This window comes from Anser anser (genome assembly GCF_964211835.1).
Source record: "Anser anser genome assembly, chromosome: 1".
In the NCBI taxonomy this organism is placed as follows: domain Eukaryota; kingdom Metazoa; phylum Chordata; class Aves; order Anseriformes; family Anatidae; genus Anser; species Anser anser.
Genome location: NC_139720.1, coordinates 62,657,393 through 62,669,840, shown reverse-complemented (window position 1 = coordinate 62,669,840; position 12,448 = coordinate 62,657,393). Strand labels below are relative to the sequence as shown.

At 37.8% G+C, this 12,448-nt stretch overlaps 1 protein-coding gene across 8 annotated transcripts in view; it reads left to right on the top strand.

The window, feature by feature from the left end:
- LOC310880045 (muscarinic acetylcholine receptor M2) overlaps window positions 1-12,448 on the top strand; it is a 109,172-nt gene that overhangs the window by 72,421 nt on the left and 24,303 nt on the right. For 3 of the 8 annotated variants that reach the window (XM_083795287.1, XM_083795293.1, XM_083795292.1), the window contains one exon: window positions 10,038-10,157. The exons of 3 other annotated variants lie outside the window; for them this stretch is intronic. The gene's annotated coding sequence lies outside the window, so the exon portion shown is untranslated. Of the gene's footprint in view, window positions 1-7,873; window positions 10,158-12,448 lie in introns of those variants that run through there. 2 more of the 8 variants (XM_083795290.1, XM_083795289.1) reach the window with 1 other exon arrangement.

The following is a 12,448-nucleotide window of genomic DNA, read 5'->3' as shown; positions in this document are numbered from 1 at the left end:
TCATAAGATCTCTAGCTTTCAGCTCTGCTTTACTACACTATTTCTTGTTTTGTTTTTTTTTTTTTCTTTCATTTCCTTTTCTTCTACTATATTCCTACTTTGGTTCTTCTGTCGTCTAGCATATCCCTTATCATTTCTTTATTCTGTTCACCCCAAGATTACCACTCTTTACCCCTTTACCATAACTTTGCTCCCCTTCTCCAGAAAGCTCAGGCTCCTTGCTGCATATCTGGCACTGAATCATCCCAAACCTCTCTCTGTCCTATGGAGACACAATCATTCTTCACACTCTTTCCATCAGGTTCCTATCTCCATCTTTTATGCTATTCTCCCATCACCAGTGGCTGCTTGACACACTATGCATAGCAGCTGAAAACTTAATTTTGTCAGGAAGGCAGTGGAGGAATACTTCTCAAAAATAGTGGTAAAAAATAGATTTCAGTATACACCAGACCACTCCAACCAAATATAATTTATGATAAAACATTTCAGTGATAAAAGTACAGAGGCAAGACAGGTAAAATGATCACATGATGCTGTAGGAAAGAAAGTCACTAGTGCAAGCTGTCATTCTAGATAACACTTAAGGTTATAGAAAGACATTTTTTTTCCACAGTAGCTGCCCTGCAGAGACCACTTTCTCAAAATAAATGAGATCTGGTAAATACAAGATCATGATTTTGAGGTGTTAAATCTATAAGCCCCTTCCGGTGTGTGGAAATGTATGACAAGATTCACTTACACTGTGAGTGGTGAAGGAAACCACCTTTGCATGTTGCTGTCTCCATATGGATAGATGCAGCTCCTCTAGAAGCAATGATCTTTACCTTTCTTCAGGACTGGAATAGCAAAACATTATGATTTCTTATCTGGAAATCAGCAACATTGATACAATTGATTACCTTGGTTTTTTTGTTGTTGTTTTTTTTTTTTTTATTCTTCATATAATATCTCAGGCAATTTCAAAAGTATTTAGTGAAATATAAGATTTAGTTAAATACATATTAGCAATTCTGACAAAGGATGAAAGTGCAATGGAAAAGCTTTAAGAAGAAACTGCATTTTAAAACACCTGTACAACATACAGAATTAGATGTGAATACACAATAACATAAAAATGATTTAAATCTTTGTTTTCATCAGAGTTATCTTATGAAGGACTCATTTAAAAAAAAAAAAGTATTGAAAAGTCTTGCATAAAGTAATGAGGTAAATTGTCTTCTGGATGAGTCATGAGCTGACCTCTTAAAACACTGTCTGAGATGTGCTGTCATCAGGGAGAAAAATCTTCTCTGGGTTTGTGAGTGTCTGTTATTACAATAATATTCAAATGGCTCCTCAAAATGAAAACTTAATAATTAACTAGCCTTCTTCTGAAAATACACAAAATTAATATTTTCTCACTATTCAGAAAAAGCTGAATGCTAATATTGTTTGCTAGTTCCACAGTTTAAAGATGAATTAAAATACTAAAAAAGTGAGTTAAACTAACAACACAGTTATGTGGTAAAAACCTTCACTTAGAATCTGATTTGAAAAACTAGGATAATTTTCCTGCCTGTTTTTTTTTTACCCATAATATCTTCCCTCTGATATTCCTCGATGCTTTTTTACTAGATGAAAATGTCCCAGAACACTTCCATTTTACACTTTTATAGATACTATATGTTACACAGGTTCTTTGGGGCAGTCTGAAATGTGATTCTGCTCACAAGCAGACCCACTGACAGCACGAGGTTTATTTTCAAGCTTAGGACCAGATATTGAATTATCCGTGTATCTAAAAATGTATATAATCATTCAATGGTGCTTACAGAAATGCTTAAGCAGAGTAGATATCTAACACATAGAAAAGCTGAGAGATACTAGAATCTGGCTGTGGTACAGGCTGGAAGTTCATCTTTAAAAGCAGGACTTGTGAGGCTCTATCTTCCAGTAAATTAATCAAACACTGTGTGTGACTGGCCTAATTTTGCCCTGACTGGGAGAAAAGAGACAACTCTGCAGCAACCCTCTCTGCAGGAGGCTGAATTCCCCTTGTGGTGATTCACTAGGAATTAAATTGAGGCAGAAGTTACAAAGCTGCATATTGGATAAGAATACGAGGATGTTTAAAGAAGCTACAGTGAAGAGCAACAACTTTACAATCCATTTATCAAAGCGCCCATGTCCCTCATTTCACAGCAGGTGAGGCAATAATATGTAAGGATTGAAGAGATTATGGAGATGGCAGCTGGGGGCTTCTTGGTTTTTGTTGCTGTTTGTAGGGAAAACATTGCAAATCTGTCAGGCTCTTGCCAGTTCTTGTTATTACAACTGGATCTCAACACTTCCTTATTTACTGTTTCACTGAACATAGCAATATGGAATAAGGGCTCACTTACCTTTCACTCATAAGGATGAAGGGGAAGTAAAATGATAAGCATGAATCACTTCTTATTTAACAGTCTTACCCGGGCCAGATCTGCCAGGCTCACACCAACTTCATTGTATCATTTCAAGGCTTTGATCCAGGTTTTAGCTCAGCTCCACTGCATTAAATGAATCCTCTTACTTTCCTTCACTCCTTTCTCAAACCCTGCTTTTTCCTTTATCTTTGAGTATTTTTGTCCTCCCTTAGCAAAAGTTATGTATGCCTACAAAAGCAGGCACAGAAATGTCTACCATCAGAGATGTGTCCCAAAATCTCACCAGATCTCAGCAAGCAGAGGCTTTGTGTATCAATAGGAAAGCCCATTTCACTAGATGTCCAGCCTGAAAAGAGACAAAAAAACAAAAAGTGAGCATACATCCCACTCCATCCAGTACCTTGAACTGTGGCATGCTTTGAAGTTCTAGTGTTTTGAAAACCTCTTCTGCCTGGCACTGTGCAATTCTGAGTGAGAAACCACCCAAGCCCTGTAGATCTTTCAAGTCTCAGTTGTAAGAGAAACTTGGAGTGGGAGAAAAAGATAAAATCCACAGAAGGAAGAATGAAATGGAGAAACTGCATGCCATAGACATTAGTATTCAGGTGCCTTAGGTGACTTTGGTTTTAGAGGTGATGTGCTGCACCAACAATTTTCAGGGACAGGAACTGATTCCAGACAAGTTTAACCTGTCTTTGCTTTTGTTTCAAAATCCTTGTTCCTTTAAAGCTATATGTCATTGTAGTCAACGTCATCAGCCCTTCTAATATAGTGGTTCTGTCCTGATACACTCTGCAAGTCCTTTCATTCTCAAGTATTTTGCAGGTTATATTTCTGTTACTATTAGGATAGTCAAAAAAAAAAAAAAAAGAGAGAGAGAGGGTTCTAATCTGCCTTTGCTGTAATCAGAGCTGAACTAATTATGGAGGTAACTATTCCCTGAACATCAGTATCATTTTTGGACTATAATATAAATGAAGTGAATCTGTATACCCTCATCCAATTTGTTGATGGATGAAAATCAGAAGAATCATGTTAACAGTTCACATGATAATACAACAAGCCTGGCTACTTTCCTGCAAGCCTCTGTGGCTGAACTGTATGTGACCAATCTCAATGGTCCTGTGATGAGCCTTTGCAGTGGAAAATGCATCTAAGCTAAATGATCATTGCAGACTGCATTCATGTCAAGGCCATTATACTTGGAGAGGAAACAGCTGGTCCTTCAATGCTTGTATGTTTGGGACCAGAGATGGACAGCTGTCATTGCTACTGATAAAAGTAATTTGGAAGGGAGGGAAAAGATGCACATAATATAATAGAGATGGAGAGGGTTGGCTCTGTTTGATCCTATTCACCAGTAAGCCCATTAGGCCTGCTAAATTAGTCATTTCTCTAGCTTATACATAAGCTAGTACTTGTTTGGAAGACAGTACAGAGTTCAGGAACTTCCCATTTACTTTATTACAACAGGTATGTTAACTTGCAGTAGGGCAAGGAAAGAAAAAAGGGCTAAGCGCAAATGTAGGGTCTGTTGCACCCGTGCTTAAAGATCGTTTACTTTGATTTGAGCTGTTGTACCTGAGGAGTTACTCTTGTGGCTGAGCATCACCAGCATAAAGATTCGCTACCATCATAGAAATCCTGCTCACATTATATCTTGCACCAGGAAAACTCTGGAAGTGAGGCAGATCTGTGATTCTGATCTGTGCTCCTTAAAATCACCCTCCACGGGCTTTTATATCCATCCTGGGGGGCCCTTTCTTTCAGACTGGTTGCAGTAGGCAACTGGTAATCAACAACAGGTCAGAGATACGGAAATCAGGACAAGTAGACGCTGTTTCTGATTCTGTGGGCCATCTGTTATCTTCAGCTCCTAGGAATTAGCATATATCCTGCAATGGAGGCTAAAGGCTGGTGAGTACTCCTGAGCAAACCCTGGGACAGTTACAGTGCAGCTCCAATACTGTGGTAGCCTTGATTTCTGTGTCCCCTCTGAGTAAGAAGCCAAGGATCTGCATTATGCTGATTCCTTTTTTCTCTGTAGCATGTTTTTCCAGACTCCTAGACTGTTTTATGTACAATTATGTGGGTTGCATTTGTATTTTCTGACTCCATATTAAATAAGAGGAAATGTGTTCCTGCTTCCCTGACCCATTGTGCATGTGAACTTCATTGCATATCTTAGAATCACATAACTACAGAGGCACCAATTCAGGTGGAAGAAGCATTTAGAAATCTCCACTTCCTACTTCCTGCACAAAGCAAGGTCAGTGTCATGCTCAGACCAGGTTGCTCAGGATTTTACCCATTTAAGCTTGAAAAACTCCAGAGATGTAGGTTGTACATCTCAAGGCAACCTTGTACACTGCTTTACTGTCCTCATGATGAAATAATTTCTCCTTAAATCCCATTAAAACCTTACCCCTATTTCTCATTATCCCACCATGCACCACTGTAAAAAGTCTGGCTCTACCTTCTCAATAACTTTCCTGTAGGTTCTGGCAGGCTTCTATCAGGTTACCCTAAAGCCATCTCTCCTCTATGCCAAACAAGTCCCTTAACATCCCCTCATGTGCTGTGCTTTTCAGGATATCAAATGGTATATCCTCCATTCCTGATTTTGGACCTACCTATGGCTTGCTCTCAAATTGCTTTCTAAGATGCATCTCCCACTGGACAAAAACGTTTTTGGACTAGACATCTCTGCTAGGTACAGGGCAAAGCACAGCTGCCCCTGGGAATATTGCATTACCTCTCCTGCTCTGTATGGGTTCAGTGACTGAACTGTAAGAACCAATCTCCAATCCATCATGTGTCTTAGAAATTTCCTGTAGTCTCCATTGATTTCTTTTGAGTAAAACTTATATATACAACTGCCTCTGTGTCTTTCCTTTTACACAGAGAGGACTTTAATTAGTGCCCTTTGTGTTAAGCTATTAGAAGTGACCGCCTGTGGTATCTTGAAGTTATTCATATTTTTAAGTGTTTTTTAAACATTAGGTCTATGCCACCCAGAGATTTTCCAGCAGGGAAAGAATATTTAGTTGCCTGGCAGCTTTTCCATTACTTTACACTACAGGGGTGGCATAAAGGAGCTCAAGAAAAGTCAGAATCTAGTAGTGATGATTCTACTACAGGGAATATTATTTTTCCTTTTTTTCCCTTTTTTTTTTTTTTTGGGGGGGGGGGGGGGGGAGGGGAGGAAGTTCAGAATATTTTCCTGTTATTTATTTGTTCTTTTGTCCAATTCACTCAGCATTTATTTATTTATTTATTTTAATTCAGAGAAACACTTGCCCATGGTAGTTATGCAGTTTCTTTCTCCCTTCTGTTTGCAGTAAGATGGCCCTATTTTTGCCAGGATCTCTTCCATTTCATTCCAGTAGTTCTGCTCCTTGCAGCTATTTCCTCAGTTTTAATTTCCAATTTATAAAGGCATGTCTGTTCTCCCTATCTTCTCTGTAGAACAGGTGAATAAAAAAGATGGAATTTTATTCCTTAGTTGTTCTGCTGTTTATCATGTCTGTTCATAATCTTATTACTATGTCCTTTGTTATGGTGTTTTTGCTATCCTCTGTCATTCACAAAATGCTTTTATCAGCTAAGGATTCCACATTACTTTATGACTTAAAATGATTATATATGTAGAGATCCATTTGACCATAAACATAATGCAATTGCCTGCTGGGTGATCTGCAGCAGGTGCTTAAAAGTGGGCAAGCATTGTCCACTAAATACTCCTGAAAAAAAAGCCTACAAAGTAGACTGCATGTACAGCTCTGGGATACCCGTGAGCATATTGAGCCTCAACCCTCAACCCAGCCTTCTGCTTTGCAGTTTTGTTTTGCCTGAACTTATGTCTGACAACTTATTGACAACAGTCACAGCCCTCAGTAGTTTTGTATGACCTTATGCTAAGGTGAGAAAGGAGAGTGCTATCTTTTGGAAGCAGGAAGCGCTTGGTTCGACACTATGAATGTTGCAAAGTGTGTGCTAGAGAAAGACTTTTCCCCTAAGTGATGAACAGAAAACATTATCCCAGGGTAGTTTACAGTAAGGAACACAGGAATATAATTCTGGATCCAATAAAACAATGAACCAGGACTTATTCGCAGATATCAATTCTGCATGATTGGTTGGTTTTTGGTAGAAAAATCCTGAACATACCAAGAGCAACAGAAGTTTTGCTATTGGCATGCACAGGGGTTTTGACTTATTGATTTTTTCAGAGCAATTTACCATGGGACTTCAGACTCAAACTGGAGTTTGGATGAGTAATGTAGCCTATACAGTAGACCCCTGCTCTCAGCACTCTCCAAGGCAGGCTTTCATTGCCAATGTTGATATGTAGAAATTCACAACTCACTTCACGAAATTTCTGTAATATTTTCCTGTCAGCTGCTGTTTTTTATAATCACCCTGATATTTAACTCATTCTTAAGAACACAAACTTGTACAAAAATAGCATGTTTGCAGATTAGATTAGGTGAATCTAATGCAAGCAAATACTGTGTATTTTTTTCATGAACAGAGAGCTTTGTTAGGTACAGACAGAACTCAGATTAATTCTCTGAATCTCAAAAACAAACAATACAGAGAAACAGACATCAGAGATGCTTCACACTCAACAAGTGTGCACTTTTTGGTGGAAACACTGGTTACTGTTAAGTAGCTAATATAATTTGGAATATATTGGATTTACTATCCTTTGTCTAATATTCAAAGTTCTGTCCAAATCTCATTGTGTTCATTATGACAAGAAGACATATAAACAGTAAAACAATGCATCACAGATAAACTATATCAATAAATATATCAGTAAAGGACAAAAAGGATGTGAAATTATAAAACTACAATAGAATATAAATTTGCATTCCATACAAACACATGCACAGATAGACAGATCATACTTTTCAGACATTGTGGAGATTTGATTTTCTATCTTTGGCTGTAAAGGTTCTTCTTAAGGAAGCAGGAAAAATATTTGTTTTAACAGCAGTTATCTGTAACCACCTTTTGTATTTTCTGGGGCAGCTACTGTCACTATTGGTGTTATAACAGGTCTTTGAATAAAAAATAGAAGGCTAAGAGGAGATAGCCAAGAAAATAGAATAGGAAAAAATTTTCAGGGTTGTAAGAGGAAGGAAGGAAGGAAGGAAGGAAGGAAGGAAGGAAGGAAGGAAGGAAGGAAGGAAGGAAGGAAGGAAGGAAGGAAGGAAGGAAGGAAGGAAGGAAGGAAGGAAGGAATGAGGGAAGGAAGGAAGGAAGGAGGGAAGGAAGGAGGGAAGGAAGGAAGGAAGGAAGGAAGGAAGGAAGGAAGGAAGGAAGGAAGGAAGGAAGGAAGGAAGGAAGGAAGGAAGGAAGGAAGGAAGGAAGGAAGGAAGGAAGGAAGGAAGGAAGGAAGGAAGAAAAAGAAAGAAAGAAAGAAAGAAAGAGAAAGAAAGAAAGAAAGAAAGAAAGAAAGAGAGAGAGAGAGAAAGAGAGAAAGAGAGAAAGAGAGAAAGAGAGAAAGAGAGAAAGAGAGAAAGAAAGAAAGAAAGAAAGAAAGAAAGAAAGAAAGAAAGAAAGAAAGAAAGAAAGAAAGAAAGAAAGAAAGAAAGAAAGAAAGAAAGAAAAAGAGAAAGAGTTGCCTTTAAAGGAAACAGTGCTGAATTAGGACAGTGTTAGCTGATCTGAATAGAATCAAATATGCAATGCACAAGAGAACCTTCCCATCACGTGGGGAAAAATAAATAAATAAATAAATAATAATAGTAATAATAATAAAATAAATTTAAAAAAAACAGTTGACAGATATCTAACATTAGGATGCATTTGCTCTTTGTTCACAGATTTTCTACATGTGCCAAATGAGAGGAACAGGCACATGGGTATCTTCTGAATAGACAAGTCATGGATGTTTTTAAGAACTGTAATTAAACTTCTAGTTTGAGACAAGTACATATGAAGCTCTTCTGTAGGGTACATCTCTTCGTATACATTTGCTATGACTTACAAGTTGTGAGCACTATTATTCTCTAATTGTTACTTCAGTAATAGCAAGAGGCTTCAGACAGTGTAAGGAACTTGCTGTGCCAGGCACTGCCCAGCTGCACCAGAGACAATCCCAGCTGAAACTCATAAATTCAGTGAAACTGCACAGTGGCTCATCATACCATGCTCGGTTCAAATTAAGATATCAGGAGCTAGCAAGTACTAAAGAAAGCCACAGGACAGAAGATGTCCATTGGCCCCAAAGATAATGACAAACCATGTTAATGTCAAGCGGGATGAGACCCAATCTTTGAAGTTCAATGAATGGGACACAGGCGCCTATTTGGTTAGTAAGGTCCTTCCCCAAGGCTTCCTGTTGCAAAGTACACAGGGGTAAATCCGCAGTCTGAGAGATTTACCTAACTGCAGTCTCAAGAGCTGAGCTGGCAAGGAAAGGCTGTGCCTGGGTGGAGATGGATGCTCACTTTTGAGTGATTTTCATGGAAACCAAGGAGAGCGCTTCTGGGGCACAGATATCCATGCAGGGTGCCTGACAGAAACAGACTTTGTTAGTGCTCCTATTGGCCCTGGTGAGGGAAAGAGAAAGGGCTTCTATAAATAAGGAAATTTCACCAGCAAACACTTGCCTTGTATCACCAATGTCTCACTCTGAAGGAAACAGACCTATCAGAGTCAGAACACTGTTACCCACTCAGAGTGGTGAGGCCAGATCATGTGGGATGATTCTTTCACAGCTGACAAAAGCATTTAGAAATATACTCACAAACATTCAAAACACTTTTTAAACCTCAGTCCTGATTTTAAACTACCTGGACAGGGGGAGACAAGCACAGCTTATTCACAACAATCTCTCATTCAAGTTTTCTTTTATGTTCTATATGAAAGAAAGCTTTCATCTAGTTTTTCTCCCAGGAGACTTTCTACTTGCCTTTCTTGGGCTCCAAGGGGATGAAAGAGGTGAAGCCCCAAACAGCATGTCTTGGCTGTTCAGGAACAAGAAATGACACATTGCCGTGAGCACTCTTGAATTCATAGGCTTAAGACAGTCATATGTGCGTATCCTAAATATGAACAGTTTATCTAAAATGAAGCACTAAACTTCTTGTTATTCCCTATCATCCATACCTTTGTCAGTTTGCTTACAAGCCCCAAACATTGCTTTCTGAGCTTCATTTTCAGAAAGTAAAATCTGAAACACCTTGTCACTTCTTGTACATGTCCTTGTAAAATAAAAGCTTTTGGCTCACCCCTCCACATTTACTATATAAGCTTGACTTTTATACTGACAATAGCAAACACAGGCAGATTAAACCACTTTCTGACCACAGGAGACTGCAAAACATAACTATGAAAGCCAAACATAAGTATGAAAGCCATGAACTTTTCCTCCTTTTATTATGTTGCTGTTATTCCCAGCCAAATACCTATACACTCTTTGTATCAGAATGCATTGGATTGCTATTTACTTGTTCTCAGAAATCACCCTCTTTTCCAGTATTGAAAGAACAGAAGGTATCTCAATCTATGGGCAACAGGGCCATGACAAATTCAATGGAATGTCTCAAACTTCTATTTGCATTTGAAGTCCATGTGTATTTATATGGGAATTTAAAGCATATTGGTTCTGTTTAGTCAGGGCAAATTGCATCAGTTTCTCACTGTCTGGAGCACTGAGTTATTGATGTGGAGCATCAAACTTCCTTCACCTGTGAAGACTACAAGGCAGCAAGGAGAGATTTTCCCAGGAAAAATGTAAGAGTTCAGTTCTCTTTGTCTTTTTGCCAAATCAGTAGTTGAAAATAATCACGAAATGTGTTGCCATGTTTCATTATAAACAGATTGTGCAAAAGTATGGGGTATAAATAAAGTAAATCACAAGACCCAGCAGGAGTAGCTAGAAAAGATATTTGTCTTGTTACCAAGAATAATAGTGTTATTTGGGAAAGCCATCTTTTGGGTGCTTGACCTTATTTGCACATGTAATATAATTCAACTATGCTATCTTTGATCTACATGGATTACATATTTGTAATACCTACCATGAAGGTAATAAAAGAGAGAATTAATGCACTTCCTTGTAATGTGTAAGTAAGGAATTATGCTGTATTTTTCCACATCCCTTACATTTTTTGTCCTTTGCCTGTTTCCAGCTTCTTTGTATAAATGAGACATCTCTTGTGTAAGGTCTTAGAAACATAAGCAAGACTGTTGGAGCAAATAAAGCAGCCATGGTACCAGTCTTTCTTTCCTTTCCATCTCAGCAGAGGGTTCCCAGGCCCCCAGGAAGCATCTCATTCCTGTATGCAGGAGTATGAGAATTAGGAAGATATGCATTTTTTACCTAGTTGTGCTGTCATTCTCCATTGACCACCTAGCTAATGATGACAGTCAGCATGGACTGTAAGCTGGTAACATGAGGCAGGCAGTTAGACACCATTTTGATAAGTATTGGATGCTGTGTTGATAAATATTTCCTTGCCATCTATTCCTGTAAGGACCATCCTTATTACGCAGTCAAGCCAGTGCCATTTTCATGTTTCTGTTGCACCTTGTTTCAGAAACAGCAGACCCTCACAAAATCCCCCATGGAATAACAACAACAACAACAATAATAATAATGTTACCTGTTCTTCCAAATATCTGAGAAACTGATATGACAATATAGAAAATGTACTGGCAGCAGGTTATTAAGCTGGTATTAAGATAAGGTATTAAGATAATATTTTGTATCTTATGTAGAATCCAAACTAAGTTACTTCCTGAGATTTATTTTCTATTTGTCAAAACATTAATAACTGCATAGAATGAACTTTTACTTTAGATCTTTTTCTGGAATAATTATTTTCTCAGGACAATACAAAATAGCTACCAAGAGTTTTATTACTTGGTTTATTAAAATGGTCATCATTTAGATGAAAATCATTTAGATGAAAAAATCACAATCTGTTAAGATTTGAATTGTTTGTAATGTGTAGAGAGGTAAAGAAGAAAACATACTATCCCTTGAATTACATGGTCTGAATTATGCAAACCTCAGACAATTAAGAGAATAAATGATGCTGTCAATGGCATGGTGGGCTGAGAGACATTTACTTAGGAGGACCAGCATCATTATGAGTGGATACAAAATTGTTATAGACGTCTGTAAAGAGAGATGACTGACATTTTAAAATGCTCATTTGTGAAATAGTAAATGTAAAGAAGCAGATAATTAAATTTAAAGGGCATTTTCTAACCATAACATTAGAAAGCCTAGGAGGTTAAACATTAACCTGACTGTAAACCTCTCCATTACCTCTCCCTACAAAAAAAGAAGTGTCTGCGTTTTAACCATTCAGTGTCATTCTGTGTATCAACCATTCAATATCATTGCATTGCATTTCTCAGACTAAAACACAAAGATCCCAAACTCATTAAAAATATATTAAAAAATCTAATCCTAACTTATGTATGTTTTTACATTGTCTGTCTTCCCCTCCCCCCCACATCCCCCCCCAAATAATATTTTATATATGTATATATATATATAAAGTATATATATATATAAAGTATATATATATATACTTAAGATATTTCATGAAAGCCATTTAGGACTTCATTTAAGTGAAGGACATTGGTATTATGGATAACAACTTTAAAATCTTGAAATTGACTGAATTAGAACTGAACATCATTTGCACCTAGAAATAGGAGGAAACATCATCTCAGAGATGTTGCCTAAAGACTGGAAGGACACCAACAACTCTCAGAGACTCTCCTTATTTACTTTATGAGTCCTGATGTGAAAAAGCCTGAGAGTCACTACCTTGGATATCATTCCAGCTTGTCCCAAAGAGCCTGCTTATACAAGGAAAGTCACCTGCCTGCACTTTGACAAGCCACTTTAAGATGACTGCCTGTGGATTAAGATCACACAATTTTCTCCCTGACTGTCAATTTTGTGTGTGTGTGTTCTTTGTAAAGTAAGAAGGAAAAAATAACCTACTGAGAAACAGCTATACCAAAGTATCCTAAGCCTGTTATATCATGAACTGAAAAAAAAA